Source organism: Euprymna scolopes, chromosome 45 (assembly GCF_053919585.1).
Source record: "Euprymna scolopes isolate OS-2025 chromosome 45, ASM5391958v1, whole genome shotgun sequence".
Taxonomy (NCBI): domain Eukaryota; kingdom Metazoa; phylum Mollusca; class Cephalopoda; order Sepiida; family Sepiolidae; genus Euprymna; species Euprymna scolopes.
In genome coordinates this window covers 31827519-31853997 of record NC_136526.1, presented here as the reverse complement: position 1 = coordinate 31853997, position 26479 = coordinate 31827519, and the positions used below count along the sequence as shown (strand labels likewise).

General features: G+C 32.1%; 1 long non-coding RNA gene across 1 annotated transcript; it reads left to right on the top strand.

Moving 5' to 3' along the window:
- Positions 1–8117: 8117 nt before the first annotated feature.
- Positions 8118–26240, top strand: LOC145269363 (uncharacterized). Its single transcript, XR_013865009.1, has 3 exons — positions 8118–8496; positions 20687–20787; positions 20904–26240. It is a non-coding gene; the product is annotated as an uncharacterized LOC145269363 (long non-coding RNA).
- The last annotated feature ends 239 nt before the right edge of the window (positions 26241–26479 follow it).

Sequence of the window (26479 nt, the reverse complement as noted above, 5' to 3'; positions counted from 1 at the left end):
TTGGAAAAATCTTTGTAATCCGTTTTTGGCCAGAAATTTGGGTGTTAAGGGGTAAATGTTCAACCATTTGAGCTTTGAAAACTCTACCAAACTCCCCCGCTAATCTATATATCTATAAAAGTGAACGTGTCTGTCTGTTTGTCAGTCTGTCTATGTGTTCGCATGTCTGTTCAAATTTCCCTGCACAATAACTCTGTCAATTTTAAGTCTACATACTCTAAATTTGATATACAGCGTACTGAGAGTTGGGAAAATCTTTGTAATCAGTTTTCGGCCAGAAATGTTGCTGCTAAGGGGTCAAAGTTCAACGATAGCATCTTTGAGAACACTATCAAACTCCTCCGTCAATTTTGTGTATAAACAATTGAAATTTTAGATATAGGTTCCTTGGACATGGATCTTACTTAATAACTCGATTTGAACCTAAAACTATAAATGTTAAGGAGGCATAATAGGGCTCAAGTTAAAAAAAAATTGGACCTCTGCGATATCTACCAAATTACTCAGACAATTTCTGGTCTAAATATTTGAAATTTGACATAAAGGGTATTCAGAGAAAGGGCAAGCTTTTTAATCGGTTTGGGTCGAAAAATTTTAGTTCCAATATATAAATGTATGTATGCATGTATGTTTCATGTCTGCCTAAAACTTTCAACAGAGGCGACAGATTTTCCAAAGATCAGTATCGTTTAGAAGTTTTACCTTTCAGACGGCAAATATCGAAAAATTGGCTAAACACATTAATTTCTTCACCTTCAACTGGGCACTTTTCTAAAGGGAGGGGCGCTTTTTTATTTTCGAAAGTCATCCTCTCCTTTCGATTGTCTAGCCATAATTTAAACCTACATCACTTCCAGTTTGGCGATGGTCGTAACAGCAAAGACGTCACGTTTTTCCCCGTTCTTTTCCACATTCGCGGTACGGGTTAAGGCCTGACTTCCTACTGCCACTTTTTTTTTGCATAACATACACATTCAAACTCGCAGGCAATACCGGACTGAAATACAAGTATATCTATAAAAGTGAAGATATGTGTGTGTGTGTGTGTGTGTGTGTGTGTGTGTGTGTGTGTGTGTGTGTGTGTGTACATTCCTTACACAATAACTCTGTACATTTTCGGTCTACAAACTTGATATTTGATATAAGTGGTACTGAGATTTTGAAAAATCTTTTTAATTGGTTTTCGGCCAAAATTTTGGCTTTAAAAGGGGTCAAAGTTAAACTATTTGACCTTTAAGAACTCTACCAAACTCCTCCACCAATTTTCGGTATAAACACTTGAAATTAAATATATAGATTCTTTGGACATGGATCTAACTTTATCATTTGATTTGAGCCTAAAACAATAAATGTTAAGGGTCATAATTGGGGTTAAAGTTAAGACAAATTTGACTGCTGCTGTTTCTACCAAATTACTCAGATAATTTTTGGTCTAAACATGTGAAAATTTACATAAATGTCTTCAGAGATAGGACAAGCTTTTTAATCAGTTTGGATCGAAAACTTGAGTTACCAATACATAAATGTATATATGTTTGTTTGCATGTCTGCCTAAAAATTTCGACAAATGCGACGGATTTTCACAAGATCAGTATCGTTCTGAAGCTCACCCCTTCAGACGACGAATATCGAAAAATTGGCTAAAAACATTAATTTCTTCACCCTCACTTTTCTACAGGGAGAAGTCGCTTTTTTCGGCTATATTTTCGAAAGTCTTGCACTCTTTTCGATTGCCTTAATTTAAGCCTACGACACTTCCGGTTTGGCGGTGGTCGTAACAGCAAACACGCCATGTTTTTCTCCGTTCTCTTCCACCTTTGCAGTACAGGTTAACGCCTGTCTTCCTACTGCCACTTTTAAACACGCGGGCAATGCCGGGCTGAAATACTAGTATATCTATTAAAATGAAAATGTGTGTGTGTGTGTGTGTGTGTGTGTGTGTGTGTGTGTGTGTGTGTGTGTGTGTGTACATTCCCTACACAACAACTCTGTAAATTTTCGGTTTACAAACTTGAGATTTGACATAAGGGGTATTGAGATATGGGAAAAACTTTTTAATCTGTTTTCGGCTAGAAATTTGGCTTTTAAAGGGGTCAATGTAAAACGATTTGACCTTTGAGAACTCTTCCAAACTCCTCCACCAATTCTGGGATAACGACTTGAAATTTCGGATATAGGTTCTTTGGACATGGACCTAACGTCATCATTTGATTTCAGCCTTAAAAAATAAATGTTAAGGCGTCATAATTGGGGTCAAAGTTAATAAAAATTTGACCACTACGATTTCTACCAAATTACTCAGACACTTTCTGGTCTGGCTGGATATGACCTCAATCTATATCCGGTCGAGAGGCCCCACCTTGCGGGCCTTGGGGGTGTGGAGCCACCCTTTAATTGCCATTGCTCCCTGGTCCACTCTGAGCCGGAGTGATAGTACCTGTTAGGGTCCCAACTATGGGTTAAATAGAATCCCACTTAAAAAAAAAACAAATATACTCCATTAAAAATCATTCCTAAAAATAACTAGATTTGGCATTAAATAACCTGAAAAAGGTTGATATGCCGTAAAACAAAACCAACCAACCAACCATCTTTCTGGTCTTAACATGTGAAATTTTATATAAAGTGTATTCAGAGATAGGGCAAGCTTTTTAATCGGTTTGGGTCGAAAATTTGAGCTATCAATATATAGATGTATGCATGTCTGTTTGCATGTCTGCCTAAAACTTTCCACAGAGGCGACGGATTTTCACAAGATCAGTATCGTTCTGAAGCTCCCCCCTTCAGACGACAAATATCGAAAAATTGGTTAAAAACATTAATTTCTTCACCTTCAACTGGGCACTTTTCTGCAGGGAGAGGTCGCTTTTTTCGGCTATATTTTCGAAAGTCTTGCACTCTTTTCGATAGTCTAGCCTTAATTTAAACCTACTTCACATCCGGTTTGGCAGTGGTCGTAACAGCAAAGAGGTCACGTTATTTCCCCGTTCTTTTCCTCCTTCATGGTACGGGTTAAGGCCTGCCTTGCTACTGCCACTTTTTTTTTTTTGCTTAACATACACATCCAAACACGCGGGCAATGCCGGACTGAAATATTAGTATATCTATAAAAGTGAAAATGTGTGTGTGTGTGTGTGTGTGTGTGTGTGTGTGTGTCTCTGTCTCTCTGTGTATATTCCCTACACAATAACGCTGTCAATTTTCAGTCTATAAACTCGAGATTTGATATAAGGTATATAAGATTTGGGAAAATCTTTTTAATTGGTTTTCGGCCAGAAATTTTGCTTTTAAAGGGGTCAAAGTACAACGATTTCACCTTTGAGAATTCTACCAAACTCCTCCACCTAGTTTCGGCATACACACTTGAAATAAAAGATATAGGTTCTTTGGACATGGATCTAACTTTATAATGTTATATCGCAAGATCCCCACACAGTTACATAAACGAAACACGGAACGAGGAGGAACGATGGAACAACAATGGTGGCGCAGAGAAAAAAGTTGTTTGTCGACAAAATGTTCAGAGTCGTATTAAATACACATCGAGGTGTCAAAACACATCCACTCCCACACCCACATCAACAGCATAACCCGCAAATCATCCGGGCAGGAAACACATTAATGGCGTCCACTAAATTAGGAGTGGAAATATTAATAATACACCTGACAGCCCCTCTCACATGTACTTCAAACATAAATATTTAGGTCACGGAGTGTGGTCGCGACGTGATTCCTACATAAACTGATTCGCAATGTTTATAGCTTTGATTGGATATATACAATTGAATATACCTCCAAATAAGCGAATCCCCGATGTGTGGTTAATTACAAAAACTAACACAAATAAAAAATACGACGGCCATTTTGACTCCGGAGCCGCTATGCTTCTTACTACGCCCGCACTTGCTGTATAAATATGCCGACCGTCAGAGAAAAAAACGCAGTGACCAGCAGATTGCCGACACGAACAGATCGCCTTGCTAACGGTATCAGCAGCAGCAGCAGCAGCAGCAGCAGCAGCAGCAGCAGCGCCAGTTCTCTTCATCTCTTTCCAGCAGCAGCAGCGACAGCTGTTCCTCTCAACTCTTTGCAGCAGCAGCAGCGGCAGCTCCCCTCTCGGCGACAGCAGTTGATTCAAAAGTACCTAGTCACCTATCACTGTTTGTTCCCTTGAGGAATACCACCAGCGAACCCCAACTCGTCCCAGCAACTCCTTAGTGGCAACAGCGGTGGCGATACTCCTCCTATTCCAGTCCCGGTCGTCATCCCTCGACCGTACCAGCGTCTAGGCCCCTGATCAGGCCAAGACTCGAACCTCTCTAACACCTGGATCCCTATTCCGGCCTTCCTAACGCCCAGCTGACCGTTCCGGCTCTGATTGAAGATATATACCTATTCACCTTGACCCTCAATAAAGGTTTAAACTGAATTACTTCGTTTGTTCTCCTTGCTTCCATACGCTCGTGTTATTCTATAACAATCATTTGATTTGAGCCTAAAAAAAAATAAATGTTAAGGGTCATAATTGGGGTTAAAGTTAAGAAAAATTCAGCCGCTGCTGTTTCTACCAAATTACTCAGACAATTTCTGGTCTAAACATGTGAAAATTTACATGAAGTGTATTCAGAGATAGGGCAAGCTTTTTAATCGGTTTGGGTCAAAAACTTGAGTTACCAATACATAAATGTATATATCTTTGTGTGCATGTCTGCCTAAAACTTTCCACAGAGGCGACGGATTTTCACAAGATCAGTATCGTTCTGAAGCTCACCCCTTCAGACGACAAATATCGAAAAATTGGCTAAAAACATTAATTTCTTCACCTTCAACTGGGCACTTCTTCTCTACAGGGAGAAGTCGCTTTTTTCGGCTATATTTTCGAAAGTCTTGCACTCTTTTCGATTGTCTAGCCTTAATTTAAACCTACGTAACTTCTGGTTTGGCAGCGCTCATAACAGCCAAGATATCACGTTTTTCCCCGTTTTTTTCCCCCTTCATGGTCCGGGTTCAGGGCTGCCTTCCTACTACCACTTTTTTTTTTTGCTCAACATACACATCCAAACACACGGGCAATGCCAGGCTGAAATATTAGTATATCTATAACAGTGAAAATGTGTGTGTGTGTGTGTGTGTGTGTGTGTGTGTGTGTGTGTGTGTGTGTGTGTGTGTGTGTACATTCCCTACACAATAACTCTGTAAATTTTCGATTTACAAACTTGAGATTTGTTTTAATTGGTTTTCGGACAGAAATTTTGCTTTTAACGGGGTCAAAGTTAAACTATTTGACCTTTGAGAACTCTTCCAAAGTCCTTCACCAATTCTGGGTTTGACACTTGAAATTTTAGATATAGGTTCTTTGGACATGGATCTAACTTTATCATTTGATTTGAGCCTAAAACAATAAATGTTAAGGGTCATAATTGGGGTTAAAGTTAAGACAAATTTGACTGCTGCTGTTTCTACCAAATTACTCAGATAATTTTTGGTCTAAACATGTGAAAATTTACATAAATGTATTCAGAGATAGGACAAGCTTTTAATCGGTTTGGATCGACAACTTGAGTTACCAATACATAAATGTATATATGTTTGTTTGCATGTCTGCCTAAAAATTTCGACAAATGCGACGGATTTTCACAAGATCAGTATCGTTCTGAAGCTTAACCCTTCAGACGACAAATATCGAAAAATTGGCTAAACACATTAATATCTTTACCTTCAACTGTGCACTTTTCTAAAGGTAGGGTCGGGGTTTTTTCCCGATATGTTCGAAAGTCTTGCACTCTTTTTGATTGTCTAGCCTTTGGCAGTGGTTGTAACGGTAAAGACGCCATATTTTCCCCCCGTTCTTTTCCTCCTTCGCAGTACAGGTTTGAGCAACGCCGGGCACTCAGGCTAGTATTTCTATAAAAGTGAAAATGTCTGTGTGTGTGTGTGAGTGTGTGTGTGTGTCTCTCTCTCTCTCTCTCTCTCTCTCTCTCTCTCTCTCTCTCTCTCTCTCTCTCTCTCTCTCTCTCTCTGTACACTTCCCTACCAAATTACTGTCAATTTTCGGTCTACAGACTCGAGATTTTACATAAAGGGAATTGAGATTTGAGAAAATCTTTTAAATCTGTTTTCGGTAGAAATTTGGCTGTTAAGGGGTCAAAGTTCAGCGATTTGACCTTTTAGAACTCTACTAAACTCCGCCACCAACTTTGGGTCTAAACACTTGATATTTTAGATATAGATTACTTGGACCATGATCTAACTTAATCATTTATTTAAGCCCAAAATAATAAATGTTAGGATGTCATAATTGGGGTTAAAGTTTTTTAAAAATTGACCTCTGCGCTCTTTACCAAATTACTGAGCCAATTTTTGGTCTAAACTTTGAAATTTTATATAAAGTGTATTTAAATATAGGGCAAGCTTTTTAACCTTTTTTTGCTGTTGGCTTGCAAGGGGTCAAAGTTCAAAAGATTTTACCTTTGCGGTCTCTAGCAAACTATTCATCCAATTTTTGGTCTAAACATTTGAAATTTTACATGAAAGGTAATTTAGACATAAAGCAAGCTTTTTAATCAATCTAGGGACAAAAATTTGGCTGGCAAGAGGTCAAAGTTTACAGAGTTGACCTTTGCAGATTCTACCAAACTTCTCTGCCAATTTTGGGTCTAAACGCTTGAAATTTTGGATGTAGGTTACTTGGACATGGCTCAAACATTTTATTTCAATTTGAGCCCAAAACAATAAATATTAAGGGGGTCAAAATTAGTATCAAACTTTTTAAAGATTTGACCTCTTCGGTCTCTACCAACTTTTCTCTATGCTAGTTAAGGAAGCCTTTTATATAGAAAGGCGTTTACGGTACATGTTCACACTTTTTAATATATGCATATGCACATAAAGTTATGAACAGTACATAGGGCCCGGGCAAAGCCGGGCGGAACTGCTAGTACAAAATAAAACAACTTTGAAAATAAAACAAAGTCTATTGTTGTCTTATGCTTTTAATAATTACAAATATTAAAATCGTGAAACGTTTCCGTGCGTAATAAAAAAGCGTAAAACTTAAAATAAATAAAATATTTAAAAAATATTTAAAAAATATTTTATTTATTTTAAGTTTTAAAACTTTAATAATTCGTAGTATTCGTAATATCGTGATTTGGTAATCTCCAAAAATACCGTTAGGGCTTACAACATGGCCGCCAGAAGAGTCAACAAAAAACTGCGAATAAAATATATAAAACTCGTAATTTCTGTTTTTAAAGTGGGTTGTCAATTTTCTTTATGAAATATACTTCCAAAATAAAAAATAATACTTCTATTATGTTTTAAACGACTGTAATAGTTTATTTTGGAAGTATATTTCATAAAGAAAATTGACAACCCACTTTAAAAACAGAAATTACGAGTTTTATATATTTTATTCGCAGTTTTTTTGTTGACTCTTCTGGCGGCCATGTTGTAAGCTCTAACGGTATTTTTGGAGATTACCCGTGATTTTACGGTGTAAAATACTGATGCATGCGGCCCTTCTAGAGTTGTCGAACTTACTTTGCCGGCTGTAACTGCAAGACTGCCCAGAAATCAATAAATATTTGATTTTGTGCTAAACATGCAAAAAAAAAAAAAAAAAGTTTCAGTTATTTTTGTAAAATATATAAATTCTAAAAACGAAAATTTGATAAAAACTTTTCCATTATTACTTGCTATTTTTAACTAAAACATGCAACCCGATCTTGTCGTGGGCTTATGGCGGAACATTTTTAAGCCGATGTAGATTTTTACTTTACACCGGTTGTTACTCGCACCGGGACGGGTTTTTTTTTTTTTTTTATCCGTTACGCCTATTTTTAAATTAAAGAATATGCAATAATAAATAAAACCAATATTTAAAATAACAATAAATGAAAATAATAATTCATTAATGGCAGAATCGACAAAATGTATTTGTTTATAAAAAAAAAATAAAGGTGGACACGACTCTCTTCAAATATAGAGGATAGATCGATTTTTAAAAAATGCTGTCATAAGCAAACACAATATACGTACTTAATTATCATGCGGAAAAATAGTAATAGTAAAAGTTACAAAAAAATCATTTAATAGAAAGTTATATATAGTTAAAAGTAATTTTTTACGGACAAATGGGTAAAATTGCAATTTTTCTTAGATATTATGAAGTAGAGAAACACAGGGGAGATAACTCCTAAATGAATATTTTAGATGACAGTTGGGGGGAGAGAGGAGAGGAAATCTCGTATCGCACATGCGCCGACAACTCAATTCTGAGAAAGAAGCTTTTGTCCTGCTCAGCATATAATTCATGACGTCACAAAATGTGTTTACAATAACAAATGCGTTATTTGACCTTGACGAGAGTCATTTAATTCTGCCCTTTAAAGCAGAAAAAAAAAAAAAAAAAAAAAAACACGCAACCCTTGATGTTTTTGTTTTATCAACGAATGTTTCCTTCAAACAAGTCAAGCGAAAGAGGATTAAATAAATGTAAGTATAATATTACTTAAATTATTTCAACTTTTTGTAAAATCTGTTTTTATTTATTTAAAAAATATATCACATCGTGGTGGAAAACAATTTTAGAAGGAAAATGTTGGTGATTATGAGATAGATTTAGGTATGACACTAATAAAACCGGAATTTTCAAATACTGAAAGTAAAAATGTTTAAAATGAAATTGATTCATCGTATTTTTTATATATTCTCAAAAAGAAAGATTATTTTTTAAAAAATCTCTGTTTTTACTCTGTAAAACCGGTGAATTTTCAAAAAAAAAAAAAAAAAATTCTTAACAGCAAAACATGGGAAAAATGGAACGCATTGTTATTTCTACGTATTTTGAAGTAAACAATGAAAGCAAAGCTACTTTTTAAAATTCTCTAAAAAAACTTAAATAAAATAATATACAAAAAGATTCTCATATTTTACACCCACCACCACCACCAGCCACCACCACGCGATCTTATCATAATCAGTTTTTTTTTTTTTTTTTTTTTTTACATATCAAAGCATACTAGAATGATGATATTTAATTTCGTTGGCGATTAATACGAATTTTTTTTGGGGGGGGGGGATTGTAAAATATATTAAAATTATTTTGATTTTACGAAAAAATTGTTTGCGTTATTTACATTTTAAAAATATTTCCGAAATATTTTTTTTATTTTTTTATGATTGAATTTTTCTGACTGTGAAAAAAAAAGGTAGAAGATTTACTTTTTAAAACTTATTGATTTACTCTCCAAACTTATTATGAATAAAATAACATTTTTTAATCGATGCAGTTTTTTGTTTATGAGCAAATAATATTTTAATAGTTTCTAAACCACTTAAGTGAAACTGTCGGAATTAGCTTACCGACAAGTGGGGGGGGGGGAAGATAAGACGTTTCAAGTCTTGCAACGAAATGTCGACGTTGCTTACAAGCAGTCTTTCCTTATAAAAGTAACAGATGAGTAATGATGGTCGAAGTGTACTTTGTCTGAAAGACAACAACAACTACAACAACAACCGTAGAGCAGCCACTCCTTTTATATATCCAAACTCTCTTCAACCAGATTCACACGTGACTGGAATGTCTATTTAACTTGTAAGGAATAGGTACCCCGTTTCTTTGCTTAACGGACCACCGGCTGTATTGGTCACAGCTACCAGCACTCCTTTCTTCCTCATCGACCTACCCTGGGTAAGTCAAACAATTTAAAATTCTCACACATTCCCCACAAAAGAATTTGTCCGCTAGCATTATCCGAATAAGGGTGTGTGGGTATTCCATTCATGTTCGTGAACCTAATGAATGCTTGAATAAATAGTTTCACAGTCATATCCGGAACCAGTTCCAAATGTACAGCCCTAATACTCATACATGTAAATAGAAGAATGTACATTTTATAATCCTTTTCTTGTCCTTTAACATAGATATGGCTGGTAAAATCAACACCGGTATGTAGATAGGGCTTGACAAAATTCAGCCAAGGGGCTGGTAAGTTGGTTAAATTTGGTACTGAAAAAGAAAATGGCATTATAGCGTTTGCATTTCACACAAGTACTAACCACATTTTTAACAGCCTGTCTGGCTTGTGGTATCCAATAACCTGCCAAGCATATTTCATTCAATGTTGTGGCCAAGCCTAAGTGTTGGCTTCTTTGGTGGTATTCTTGAATGATCAATCTTGTTAGATAATGCTCTTTTCCCAATAAAATAGGATTTTGGACCTCATATGAGTGATACTCCGATTTCCTATTCTTCCCTTCAATCATATAATGCCTTTGTGGTCCAAAAAGAGATTCAAATTCTTCACCAGTTTAGGCATGCTAACAAAAATTCTTCACCAGTTACGGTCTAACAAAAAGTCCAACTCCCTTGAAAAGGATTGTTTTTGCATTGTCTTGATCAGATAGGCATTCGCTTGTAACTCAGGATCCATCTCCCTCTTTTTTAATTTGTTGATGAACTTGAATATCAGTGAAGTTACACTGATCAACTTACTCAAACTGGAGAATTTTTACAATTTGACTTCTGATGTAGCCACTTCATTCTCTGCGGCATAATGTGCTGAGGTGCCAATCCGCTCCATCTGAATGGACGATGGCACCAGGAGGATTCTTCTTGCCTTATCCATTTAGGTCCCTCATACCAAAGAGAAAACTTTAAATTTCTTGAGGGTCAAACCTCTGGGTACGTAAACAGCAGGGTTTTCAACTGTTGAAGCATACTGAAAGTTCACCTTTATGTTAAATCAGATTTAACCTCCTCAGTCATTTGAGCTATGTCCTGCAATTTATTTCGTACAAATACATTTTTCGTTTGGACGAAGTCAGCCAGAATCCAGGAGAGAACTACCTGAACATCTGCGATTACGTAGACATCTTTTATAGGAATGTCCTTTAGGGACTCTTATATAAAAGGGGGGGGCATTTCATTGCTAAAAATACTGCTAGAAGTTCCAACGTTCGGAGGGATTTTTCCTGCAGAGGGGCCATTTTCGCTTTGGCAAATACCAAGGATGAGTTTCCATCCTGTACAGCATATGCCACAAACCCATATGTGGCTTTAGATGCATCACAGAAAAAGAATAACTTTTTATCCTTTCCTTCATCTATAACCCTCCTTGGGAAAGATACAGAGTCTAACGCTGATAAATCTTTTGCCAGCGTTCTCCAAACTGAATTAAGGAATTGAGGAACCATATTATCCCAAGTCAGTTTTTGTCTCCATATTTCTCTCATAAATAAACGACCTTGCACCATCACAGGTAGATACAGAAACAAAGCATCAAATACCTTCGAAGTCTCTGATAATATTTTCCTCTTAGTTAATGCCTCCAAGCCGCATGATGGTGGGGAGACCCTTATTGAATCTTGGACAGGGTCATATTTATACCCCAACACCTTTTCCCAACCAGAGTCGAATCCTGATAATATTCGATCTGCCTCTATTTTCGTTTGGAGTGTTACACAGTTGGCAAGACTGTAAATTTTCACCTTTCTTCAGAAAAAAGCAAAACCGATTACTATCCCTTTCCGATGCCAGATGAATCATCAGAAATGATTTTCTGATGTCAGCCAACAAGACATATCGGTTTGTTCGGAATCAGATCATCAATTTTAACATGTCAGTCATCAGGTTCACTCCAGGATATGCTGCTTCGTTCAATGATACTGAGCCCCTATGCTTATAAGAACAATTAAACACCAGTCTCACCTTGGTAGTAGTCTGGTTTGTTAGTTTAAGCACTGGCTTATGGGGAATTAATATATACTCTTTAAATTTTTCAGGAGGCACAATTATTTCTTCGATAATACCCTAGTCTTGTTTTTGAAAAAACTTTCAAATACTGATTATACAAGTTTTTCTTCTCCAGATCCTTATTAACCCTTTCTAGAATCCGAATAGCAGCATTGTAATTAGAAGGTACCGATTTTAATTTATCTTCATACCACTGAAGTTCTACATGATAGATACCATCTTTGTATGTGATGGATTCTCTAAACTTTCTCTTCATTCAAGGTGGAGAATTGATCGTCAGTGGGTAATCCAATAGATTCAAGGTTGAACATGTTCTCCAACCCTCGCTGGACACTACTCTCTTCAAACCAATTTTTTAGAGGGTCTGGGTAGAATTTCTCTGGGTTAACCACGTAGTTGATTCTGGAAGATGGAAGCGGTGGAGTTTTAGCCAACACCTCTGCATAATTAATCTGTGTTCTTTTTTGGTTTTTAATTTGGTGTTTATATAGAAAAGAATACCTGTTTCCAAAGGGGATTAGTCCTTTTTGTGTCTCGAATGCTGCTCTATATATGCAAGGACTATCTTTAAAGGTTCCAGATACTGGATTGCGTCGAGTCCTAGTAACCCATCTATAGTAACCAAATCCTCCTTAGCATTAAACTTTGCAGCTAGTCTGTGATTCTTTACTTACATTATTTTATCCTTTGCAAAGGAGAGGCAATTTAGCTTCTTTAAAATTAAGGAGTCATAATAAGTTCTTTGACTGCCAGTGTCTAACAGGCAGTTTACCTTCACTTTTTTATCCCCTCTTTGCACTATTATTTCAATTATGGAAGATAGGAAAGCATTATCGTCTTTTGTATGTAGGCAGGTATCAACCTGCATACTACTCATAACAGTTGAGCACATAGCAGTTATGTGTCCTTTAGAGTTGAAACTATGGCAACAAATTTTTCTCGATGTCCTTAATGGACACATGTTCCCTAAGTGAGATCTCTAAGCACCGAAAACAAAGGCACAGCTCTCCACACCTGGTTATTCTGGCTTCATGAGTCGTATAGTTACCACAGTCCTCAGACAAGTGTTTATTTGTTTTGCAAAAGTCGCATCTTACCTCGGATCTCAATTCGATCTTAAAAGTTTTAAGAGATGAGGTTTCGATCGTCTCCTCTGGCTTAACCTTGGGTTGGAGCCAAGGTTTAGGCATCAGTACCTTGGTCGGCTGTCTGGCAACTAGCATTTGTTTCACTATTCTTGGTGGTTTCTTTAATATTGTGGACAATGTCAGGTAGGTATTCCCAGAGATTCGTAAGAGTTCTCCCTTTACTTCGGGCAGGAATTTCACGAATAACACCTGTGCTATTATTTTTGCTCCAGCTGACTTATCATCATATAAGTCACAACTATACGAGGCCCTTAGCTCCCACATATCCGCCTGGTAAAGATATCATAAAATGTTTTAATCTTTCCAGGTTTATGGATTATTTAATTGGAAATCTAATATTTCCTTATTTCACCTCTTATCTCTTCCTCGTTCAAACATTTGTCCTTTAATAGCTTAAGGGCCATAGCGTAACTATCTTCAGAGGGGGAGAGATGATTTATAAGTTGGAGGGCCCTACCTTCCAAGGAGCACCTAAAAAGTATAGCCTTTCCGTGTTTGATGTTATGGACCTGACGCAATTTTCAAACTTCGTCAAGAAGTCCTTGAAGCTCCTCTTGTTGGTGTCAAAGTCCTTCCCATAAAAGTGCGGTCCCTTTAACTTTATTTTAAGTGGCTCCACAGAAAATGAAGATTGGGCTGTTGGTTTGGAGGGTGGTAATCTCTCAGTTTCTGGAGTAACCGAGTTGCCATGACTAGAGGTTTAGTCAACATCCCCTTCCATCGAGATAACTGCTGGGTGCTCACTCTGGTCAGCTTTCCGCAGAAAACTTTAACGCTGTTTTGATCCATATTTAAAGTGGAATGAAGCTAGACTTAAGCTTGCCAAAGTTTCCGCTTCTCCTTTTGTAGCCTAATGTTCCTACATGCCAAAGGAGACACACTCAGCTCTTCTAATCAGTGCTCTATTTCTCGCTTAACTAGAGAAACCACTTCAGAACTCTTCTCTTCCTTTTCTAACCCTTCCAGGGTAGTTAGTATTTTTCTTTGAAGAAGTTCTTGTTTCAGCTTCAGGTCCTCCATCGAGACTGAATCATCCATGTTATAAATTCAGTTGAACACTAGAATAATCCAACTCTAAAGAGGAGAAATCAATTTCATTGCAATGTGTTGGAATTAGCTTACCGACAAGTGGGGGGGGGAGAAAAGACGTTTGAAGTCTTGCAACGAAATATCGACGTTGCTTACAAGCAATCTTTCCTTATAAAAGTAATAGATGAGTAACGATGGTCGAACTGTACTTTGTCTGAAAGACAACAACAACCGTAGAGCGGCCACTCCTTTTATATATCCAAACTCTTCTACGAGATTCACACGTGACTGGAATGTCTATTTAACTTGTAAGGAATAGGCACCCCGTTTCTTTGCTTAACAGACCACGGGCCGTGTTGGTCACAGCTACCAGCACTCCTTTCTTCCCCACCAACCTACCCTCAGTAAGTCAAACAATTTAAAATTCTCACAAAACAATTCAGAGTGAATTTAATTTCTTTGTGGACGGTTGATTTTGCAATCTGTTAATATTAAATAAAAAGTACGTTCGTACAAAAAATTGAAATTGAAAATAAGTTCTCAAAAGTTAATTTAAGGATTTACATAAAATTAAAATAATGCTTAGTTTTGGGAATTAAAAATTTATTTTTCCGAGAATAAAAAGGAATTTAAGTGAAATAATTTAATTATTACTTTTTTCGGTCTACAAATTACGATATTGTAAATTAATAAATTCTTATCAGCGAAAACGGTAGTTAATGTTTTTAGGTGTTGTCTGCTTTAATATGATAACTTTTTCATATACACACTTATATATGTCTTTTTTTTTTCATAATACTTCAAGCCAAAGGTAAGATTTTTACTATTATATTTCACTGGACTAATGATTGAACTTAAACTTAAACAATGTATAATGTATATTTTTACTAACTTTTCCCCCTATATTTCGATGTTTAATTTGGCTTTTTTCGAAAAAAAAATGCTTCAATTGTGGTTATTCATTTTTTACGATTTTATCAATTTCCGATGTTCAAATAATATTCCGCCAGTTTTATGGAGTGTAAAATAAATACTGTTTAAATGCGATTAAACCCCTGATCGTTCTTCAGTATAGAGTAAAAATTACGACACATTAATTTCATTGTACTAGTTTTTACTTGTATTTTTTGTTATGGGTGCTAAAAATTAATATCATACCTAAAGAAATTGTTTTTTTTACTATGATAAAAAATGAATTTAATCTGTTTGAAGATTTTTGGCAAATTCTGTAGATTTTAGTAAAACTTTCTTCGATATGGAAACTTTACGTTCAATTAAGTGAATAGAAAAAATCCAATAAATCACCGAGTTAATGTTTTCTTTTATATTTTAGCAGACTGGAATAAATGTTTGACACCAAATTTCTCAGGAAAAAAAGGGTAAAAGAAGCCAAATTAAACTATGCAGTCACACTTTTAGAAATAAAATAGCTTCCAAGTTTAAACAGAGAATTGATAACAAAAAAAATGGTCATGTTAAAAATGTTCACTCTGTCTTATTTTGAGGATGTTAGCTTCTAAATATTTTCGTTTTAATTTTTTTGTTTCGTTATACGTTCTTAGCAATGATAAAGTAAATACCTTATGTATGAAATTGAAATCATGTTTAGGGGGATTCAAATAAGTTTGGATAAATATTGTTATGCTAAGGAACATTAATAATACATTATACTGTGTATATATTATTTTTAAAATTAAAGATTACATTTCACTGATTTAACGTTTTTCAACCTCACTGCCATTTATATATATATTTTTTTAAATTTTATTTATTTATTTAAGCCAAGATATTTTAACCAATTTCAATGTAAACTAATATATATTTATATATATGTGAATTTTTAACTACAAGTATAATCTTTACATTTTTTATATTTCACTCAATAACTATCTGATATCGCAAAATACATTTGAATGCGTTTTTTACAAGTGGATATCACTACATAACAAATCTAATGTTTTTAAGCATTTATAAATACAAAATGTATATTTTTTATTGGTTTACTAGATAAGGTAAAGGAAATAAAAAATAGTGTAGTATCTGTTCTGATGCTACACTTACGTTCATTTTCTCCTCACCAATATAATGTAATCCCTAAGGCCAGTTGTATTTTTGCCTTCTGCTAAAATGCCTCTTTTTGGGGAGCTGGTTTCTCTCAACATAAAAAACTATCTTATGTCACATAATGCTCTCGCGGGAAAACAATTCGATGCTAATTCATAATTAAAGAAATATTTAAAAATTTTATATTGAAATAATCGTTGATAAATTAATGCATAATCACCATCAGTTAAATGTGGAATTTATTTGAAAATTTGATTCTCATTTTTAGGTGAGTACTTCCGTTGGAAATTACTTTTGCATATAAAATTAGCATAACTTCATCAGCTGTTTCAGGACAGTCGCTGAGATTAGAAGCATTTTAAGAGTTAATGACCAGATTTTTAGTTAAGAGATGTAAATTATCTTTTCTGGGGAAATATGTTTGCAAACTCAATTAACCTTTGCAACAGGTGGTACTTGTATCACATTATTTATTTTATTTTACATGAATTTGACTTTTGTGGGATTTCATAACCTATCAACAAAAAATGTGATTTTTACAATTTTTTCTTTTTTTAAAAAAATTGTCTATGTTCAGGTAAAAGAATCAGTAAAAAAATAAATTTCAGTTTTATTTGAAATAAATAATCACATTACTTTAATGTTATATTTATATTATAACTGTTGTCGAATGCATAAAAAAGCATTGAAATATTTTTTCTCAACATACTAATTCTATTATTTTCAATAAATAATCATATTAATTTATGCTTTATTTATAAATGTTTCCAAATGCATCAGAAAGCATTGAAATATTTTTCTCAACATACTAAATCTATTATTCGAAATAAATAATCACATTAATTTAATGCTTTTTTTATAAATGTTGTCGAATGCATCAGAAAGCATTGACATATTTTTCTCAACATACTAATTCTATTATTCAAAATAAATAATCACATTAATTTAATACTTTTTTATAGATGTTGTCAAATGCATCAGAAAGCATTGAAATATTTTTCTCAACATACTAAATCTATTATTCGAAATAAATAATCACATTAATTTAATGCTTTTTTATAAATGTTGTCGAATGCATCAGAAAGCATTGACATATTTTTCTCAACATACTAATTCTATTATTCAAAATAAATAATCACATTAATTTAATACTTTTTTTATAAATGTTGTCGAATGTATCAGAAAGCATTAAAATATTTTTCTCAACATATTAATTCTATTATTTCAAATAAATAATGACATTAATTTGATGCTTTATTTTAAATGTTGTCAAATGCATCAGAAAGCATTGAAATATTTCTCTGAACATACATATTCTATTATTCAAAATAAATAATCACATTTAATGTTTTATTTATATTATAAATGTTGTCAAATACATCAGAAAGCATTGAAATATTGATGTCAACATACTAATTCTACTATTCGAAATAAATAATCACATTACTTTAATGCTTTTTTATGAATGTTGTCAAATGCATCAGAAAGCATTGAAATATTTTTCTCAACATACTAATTCTATTATTCGAAATAAATAATCACATTAATTCAATACTTTATTTTAAATGTTGTCAAATTAATCAGAAAGCATTGAAATATTTTTGTCAACATACTAATTCTATTATATGAAATAAATAATCACATTACTTTAATACTTTTTTGATAAATATTGTCGAATGCATCAGAAAGCATTAAAATATTTTATACAACATACTAATTCTATTATTCGAAATAAATAATCATATTAATTTAATGCTTTTTTATAAATGTTGTCAAATGCATCAGAAAGCATTGAAATATTTTTCTCAACATACTAATTCTATTATTCGAAATAAATAATCACATTACTTTAATACTTTTTTATACATGTCAAATTCATCAGAAAGCATTGAAATATTTTTCTTAACATACTAATTCTACTATTCGAAATAAATAATCACATTAATTTAATGCTTTTTTTATAAATTTTGTCGAATGAATCAGACAGCATTGAAATATTTTTGTCAACATACTAATTCTATTATTCGAAATAAATAATCACATTAATTTAATGCTTTTTTTTATAAATGTTCTCGAATGAATCAGACAGGATTGAAATATTTTTCTCAACACACTAATTCTGTTATTCGAAATAAATAATCACATTACTTTAATGCTTTTTTATAAATGTTGTCAAATTAATCAGAAAGCATTGAAATATTGTTCTCAACATACTAATTCTATTATTCGAAATAAATAATCACATTAAATGCTTTTTTTATAAATGTTGTCAAATTAATCAGAAAGCATTGACATATTTTTCTCAACATACTAATTCTATTATTCGAAATAAATAATCACATTAATTTAATACTTTTTTTATAAATGTTGTAAAATGAATCAGAAAGCATTGAAATATTTTTGTCAACATACTAATTCTATTATTCAAAATAAATAATCACATTACTTTAATGCTTTTTTTTTATAAATGTTGTCAAATGCATCAGAAAGCATTGAAATATTTTCCTTAACATACTAATTCTACTATTCAAAGTAAATATTTAATACTTTTTTATAAATGTTGTCAAATGCATCAGAAAGCATTGAAATATTTACCTCAACATGTTAATTCTATTATTCGAAATAAATAATCAAATTAAGTTAATACTTTTTTTATAAATGTTGTCAAATGAATCAGAAAGCATTGAAATATTTTTCTCAACATACTAATTCTATTATTTGAAATAAATAATCACATTAATTTAATGCTTTTTTATAAATGTTGTCAAATGCATCAGAAAGCAATGTAAATATTTTTCTCAACATACTAATTCTATTATTTGCAATAATCACATTTAATGCTTTATTTATATTATAAATGTTGTCAAATGCATCAGAAAGCAATGTAAATATTTTTCTCAACATACTACATCTATTATTTTAAATTAATAATCTCTTTAATATAATGCTTTATTTATATTATAAATGTTTTCAAGTGCATCAGAAAGCATAGAAATATTTTTGTCAACATACTAATTTTATTATTTGAAATAAATAATCACATTAATATAATGCTTTATTTATATTATAAATGTTGTCAAATGCATCAGAAAGCAATGTAAATATTTTTCACAACATATTATTTCTATTTTTTTAAAATAAATAATCACATTTAATGCTTTATTTATATTATAAATGTTGTCAAATGTTTCAGAAAGCAATGTAAATATTTTTCTCAACATACTACATCTATTATTTGAAATAAATAATCACATTAATTTAATGTTTTGTTTATATTATAAATGTTGTTATTTAAGTAGCAACCACAGTTGTGTTCTATGTTTACTCCTGATTGTGCAAAGCTCAAATCAGCGGTTTCTTCATGCGTATTAATACAGCTCTCAATATGTATCAATTGTTGTATTAATTAACAATGAACTGCAGGCAAAATTCGATGTTACTCAGTCTCATTTATGTCGAGGGTGACACTGGAGATAAATCATATGCTTATAGAGTATGTAGTCTTCATTTGCATTAAAACACCATGTGTTGCAACACATCTTGTCAAGTATTCTTTCATTGTTTTTATGTTTGTTCAAGATATTCAACAATTTACTACAAAGAAAAATGCATGAAACGAGAGAATTTGTTTCATCGAATTGTAATTTGCATTTTGTTCTTTAGATTTATTATGTAATTACCATTAATATAATATTATTAATATCCATTATAACTAATATAATATTATTAATATCTATTATAACTAATATAATATTATTAATATCTATTATAACTAATATAATATTATTAATATCTATTATAACTAATATACAGAAGGATGCATATGACCAAGTCACACATGGATCCTTTAATAATTACAAAACTTTAGGCATCTGAAATGGTAGAAAAGAAACATACTGCAAAAATGAAAAGTGAAATTATAGATTTATTTTTCATTAGCAAACACTTTCCTCTGGTTAATAGTATTCAGAACTTTAAGTAACTCGTTTCGAAATTAAGTGTTAATAAATATATAATTCAGATGTGACACTTTCATATACGTTGGTGACGTATGCAGGGGTTGCTCTAATTCTGGAGAAGATTCACATGAGGCTATGTGAACACATACTGAGGAGAACCATATGTCAGTGAAATATTAAGCTCTTCCTTTACAATAAAACAAAATATGTTCTGACATATATATATATACATACTGAAACCAGATATTGTTATATTGAACAAGCCTGAAAGAACTGCACTCATTGTCGATGTCACGGTCCCAAATGATTTCGGCCTTAACAGAGCTGAACGGGAAAAGATAATAAAATATTAGGACCTAAAAAATGATCTAAAAACGACATGGTCTCTGAAAGATATAAACATTATACCGGTTGTGATAGGAGCAACTGGCTTAATAAAAAAGAATCTTCATGAATACTTAGAAGAAATCCCTGGAAGACCAAGCTGTAAGGAAATACAGATAGCAGCCATAAAGGGAACAGTATCTATTCTTAAAAGAGCCCTCGGAAATAAATTTAAATCATAACGGAATCAAGTGTTAGCTCCAATACAAAAAAAATGGAGAATACATATACTAGAAAAGTTCAATAAAAGACCATATGTTGTAACATACATTTTTCTGTGAAGAATATATGTAAAATATAGATCTTTTCTTGTAATTTTTTAATTAAAAAAATTTTTTTTTCAGAATATTGCACAATTACTAAAAAGAAAATCGAATGCTAATTACCTGAAACGAGAGAATTTGTTTCATCAAATTGCATTTTACACAGTCTATTGGACCAACAAGTATGTAGTTTTTTTTATTTACAATAACACACCATATGTTGCAATATATGAATTCGTTTGCAAAGAACGTATATAAAATATACATCTTTATGTTTTGTTTTTTATTTTCCTGTCAGATTATTCAACGACGGTTTATGGCCTCCATTACAGAGGTGGTTTTGCTTGTATACATATCTGCCACAGGGTCGGTGTCAGAGTTTATTGGTCGACAGATTGAAGAACACCTCCGATTGACTTGGGAACAGTTGCGATCAGCTTTATTCCAAGGAGCGAACTGCCATAATTGTCTGAAATGAAAGAATTTGTTTTATCAAATCACATTTTCTTGCTAATTGTATGGATATTTCTTCTCTTCTTTAGTTTGATCATATAATATATCACTAATATACCTAGGGTTGCATATGAGTAATTCATACATAGAGCCTTTAATATATACAAAGTTTTATGCATCCAATATACCAAAAAAGAAACTAATACTGAAAAAACATTAAAAGTGAATATATATATATATATATATATATATATATATATATATATACTGCAAAAAATTAAACAGTGAAAGTATAGATGCATAAGAAATCAATAAATATTTTGATAATCTGTGTTCGTCAATCTGCATTGATTTAAGAACAGTCTGTTATTTCAAGACCATACATATAGTCCATTGCACAGAGGCACCACATTCTTATATAAGTATATATGAATTACAGTTATAAAAATAATACATGATGAAAATATAGACATACCAGCTCGTTCAACAGTTAATAAACTTTGTAATCAATAATAAACATTTACTAAAAGACGAATGATATTTAATTCATTCGGTTCCCTGTAAAAAAGAAGAAAAAACAGCAAAATTACAAAGAACCGAATTGTGTTGAAAAACCTCAAATAATTAGAATGAACAATAAACTTAATACTAGAAAGAAATCATATTCTTGTGAAGTATGTGGTTTTTGTCTTAAGAATAAACAAAATTTATTGGTACATATGCGAACGCATACTGGAGAGAAACCATATTCTTGTGAAGTATGTGGTTCATCTTTTACACAGAAACAACAGAAGTTGCAACACATGCGAACACATACTGGAGAGAAACCATATCATTGTGAAGTGTGTAGCTCTTGTTTTAAACTAAAACACCATAAGTTGCAGCATATGCTTATACATACTGGAGAAAAACCATATGCTTGTGAAATATGTGGCTCTACTTTTACACAGAAACAAAGTATGTTAAAACACATACGAACCCATACTGGAGAGAAACCATATTCTTGTGAAATATGTGGCTCGTCTTTTACAATGAAGCAAAATATGTTGCAACACATGCGAACACATACTGGAGAGAAACCATATTCTTGTGGAGAATGTGGCTCTTCTTTTGCACTGAAACAAAATATGTTCCAACACATGCGGACACATACTGGAGAGAAACCATATACTTGTGAAGTATGTGGATCTTCTTTTACAACAAAATATATTATGTTCCAACACATGCGAACACATACTGGAGAGAAACCATATTCATGTGAAATGTGTGACTCTTCTTTTACACTGAAACAAAATATGTTCCAACACATGCGAACACATACTGGAGAAAAACCACATTCTTGTGAAGAATGTGGCTCCTCTTTTACAACGAAACAAAGGATGTTGCAACACATGCGAATGCATATGGGAGAAAAGTCATTTTCTTGTGATTTTTGTGGCGCTTTCTTTTCACGAAAAAGATCTATGTTGAAACATACACGAATGCATACTGGAGAGAAACTATAGTCCTGCTGACTTATCCTTTCATAAACAATATATATTGCAATATATGTGAACACATACTTGAAAAAAATATCATAATTGCTTTTTTTTTGGCAAGAAATCAAATATTTTGCATGCGAACAGATAAAGCAAAATATATATTCGTATATGATATGTATCAATTACCTTTTACATAAATATTATTATAACTAATATATATTGAGTTTGAGGCGAATACTTTCAGACACATTTAATATTGTTATGCCAAAACTAACGATATTCTATTCAGTCTTTACATCATATTACAACAAAGGTAAAAAACAGATAAAGCAAAATATATATTTTTACATAGTATGCATTGATTACCTTTTACATAAATACAATATATTATAGCAAATTCGAATATATACTGATTTTGATGCGTTTACCTTCAAAGACATTTAATATTCTGATGCAAAAAGAAACAATATTATTGTAAGTATTTATACCATGTTACAAAAAGGTAAAATTCATGTTATATTATACTATACAATTTGGCAGTCTCACATACACGTCGCATGTTTATACATAGTGAATTCAAACTATATTACTGAAACGTATTGGACACATTATTTGACTTTTTAACTGAATTGCGTCTCTATTCTATTAAGTCTTTACATTATGTTACAACAAAGGTCAAATTATTATACTATATTTTATGCAGTCTCACACATGAGCCACACGTAGTATGACATCTGCTTACACATAGTAAATTAAAACTTTATTGCTGAAAAGTATTGGACATTATTTTACTTTTTTGTCCAAATTGCTTGATATACAAACAAATATTCTCGTAAAATATGTGACGTTTTGATTTTCAAAAATATCCAATATATTGCAGAATAATGAGCTTAAGATTTCAATATAGGTTTAATATCATATGAAAACATGCGAGATAGAAACTAAAATCTTCTGAAGTTCTTTTTTTTTTCAATTAAATTTGTAAAGTTTGTGCCTCTTCTCTTACAACGAACCCACATTGATCGCAATACATGCAATCACATATTGGAGATAAATTCCAGTAATTCTATGTACTAATTAAATAATCATGAAATTATAAGAACTGCAAAAATTACCTGATGAATATGCCTGGTGAACTAATACAAAAGGGAAGCATGATAATTAAAAATCGTTTTTAATTTAAAATTGGTCTCTCAGGTCTTAATATTTGGATATGATTCAGGGAAAGACAGTTTAAGTATTTATTAAACACACATAATAGAATCTCATAGATAAGAATAATCCTAATTGTAACAATATTAAATCAATACAAACACGAAAATTCATTCTTAAATGAAGAAAAATGGGAGAAAATACATCTTTTATTTTATCACAAATAAATGATGACTGTTAATCACCATTTGAATATGAGGTAACGATAATTGACCTCATTATTTGAAAGATAACATTCAGAATAAATGTCGTTCTAGATACATACTCTTTTTGTTGTATAACAGGAAAATAATGACTCTTAAGCGTCGTTTGAAAACATTCCGACAAATCAATTGTTATTAATTAGAGGAAAATGTTACTTCAAAAATCATATCTCTTAATTTTGGATATGATTCAGGGAAAGACACTTTAAGTCTATATTAAAAACACATATAATGATAAATAGGAAAAATCCTAATCGTAGATTTGACAATAATAAATCAATGCAAACATGAAAATCCATTTTTAAATTAAGAAAAATGGGGAGAAATATTTTAGAAAATCATTATGTTTTATAACAGGTGAATGATTCTTAACCACCGTTTGAAAACATCACAACAAATCAATTTCTTATTAATGAGACCAAAAGATTGACACCAAAATAAAATAACCTCAAAAGCTGTGGAAAAAAATGGGCAATGTTTTGTTTCCGCTGTATTTGTAAATTTATTTTCTATTTCTTTTCTCTCATAGATTTTTACTATTATCAAAATTTAATTTCAAGTAAAATTATTTTTGCGATATACTTGTAGTGAAAAATTAGTTAAGAAAAATACTTTGATTTTAGATTCAGATAATTCACAATAATCTGGTTTAGAAAAAAGACATTTATCTAAGTTTCAGTGTAATCTAATCTGCAACAGTCCAGGCCAAAAAATAGATTTGTTTCTAATTGGAAATACTGACAATCCGCAAAGTTTTAAGAAATATACTACAAGTTATATACAAGATTACTGCCGATCTATGATTTATTCAGTGTAAAAATGTTAGTCAAATAAAAGTTACAAAGAACTTAATGTCACGTTTTAACACGATCTAGTTTATTGTTTTATTTAGATAGTAACCATCTACCAACGAAATATGCTAAATCTTTTTATAGAAAAATCGCAACAAATTATGAAAACTAGTGACCTGAGAACAATTTTTTTGGTCTTAATTAAGTTGGAACATCTCGAAGTATATTAGTGATGAATTTGAACAGAGGATTGAATGTGACCGGTGCTATGTGATTCTTTGAGATGAGTCCAAGACTGCACTAGTAGAATCAAGTCTATAACTAGTGTGTATAGTGATCTTTTGAAGTATTGATGAGTTAGACAAATTATATAAAAAGATATATATCTTGTATTATGAAATTCATTTACTTGGTTGAATATGTGGGAAATTTGCAAAAATGTGCTAAAAATTAAATTTATAGAAAATTTTCATTATCAATATTTTTGTGGCATTTCCTTTGGTTTTCATACTGGACGCTTTTTAAATCGATGCAGATGCAAATACACAGTCAAAATAGTTCAAACGAAAAGTATAACACTAGTTGTCAACAACTAATTAGATAAAAGAAAATGATAGATCGAACTGTATACTAGCAAGTGGTGGCCTCCATATTGAGAAATTTCGTAATACATCTACACAGTCCACATATTATGAATATTGTCTAATGTATCATACTTCGTGATTCTGTTTTTAGGAAGGACAATGATAATGTACTTTTCGGGTTGGTAACTCTGACCCCAGAAACAGAGAACATATTACACTTTTAATTTGCATGAGAGAGTTAGAGTGACAAAGTTTCTAGTCAATACATTAGTAACTTCGAAACTGATAAAGAGTTAGGAACAGAAAAATAAAATATTTAAGGAGGGGGTAATCGCATGAATATTAAATTAAAATAGTTCCTGTTTTCTGAAATCGGGTTATTAATAACCTTAACTGGGGAGGAAACAATGTGAACTTTTCATTTGAAGTAAACTCGGACTAAATATTTTTTTTTAAGATAACGTGCTTTCTTCTCAGGCCATCCAGCACGTTCCCTGGGTTGTGGACGGTTTTATATTATAATAACACTTTTGTGAGTTATGTGAAAATAAACGTTAGTAATGAATTAACAAGATGGAAAGACAATAAACGTGTATGCATAATGGTGCATTTATTGAAAGTGTAATAATAATAGTCTGGTTAGTGTCTAATGTATTTTACGTGGTGGGAGGTTGTTGTAAGGGGAATAGTGTAAATAGTCAATGGAGAACAACTCATGAATAAATAAGATGTTCATTTTTTACGACAAAAAGTTTTTGCATTGATTAAATGTATTTGTTGGTTGTCCATATCTGGCTGGAAGTTGGATTCTTCTTTCTTTTGTCTGATTAATTAGTGTTGCTTTTTGTATATATTTCTGATGCATTATGTATTTGATTATTTTCTTCAATAAATATATTTTCATAGTCATATTGTGTAGTTGCGATAATTTTTATTTTTATAAGATGGCCTATATTGTGTCTTAGATAATTTCCTTATTCGTTTTTTATACATAGTGAAACGATAAAGTTTTCACCCTAGAAAAGACGGCATGATTCCATTTCTGTTTGATGAAAACTGGTTTTCTTTTTTTGTTGTAGACCATCTATTAGTTGGCCACTTGTGTACGAATCACAAAAGCGATATGAGATTTCTATCATGTGTGAAAATG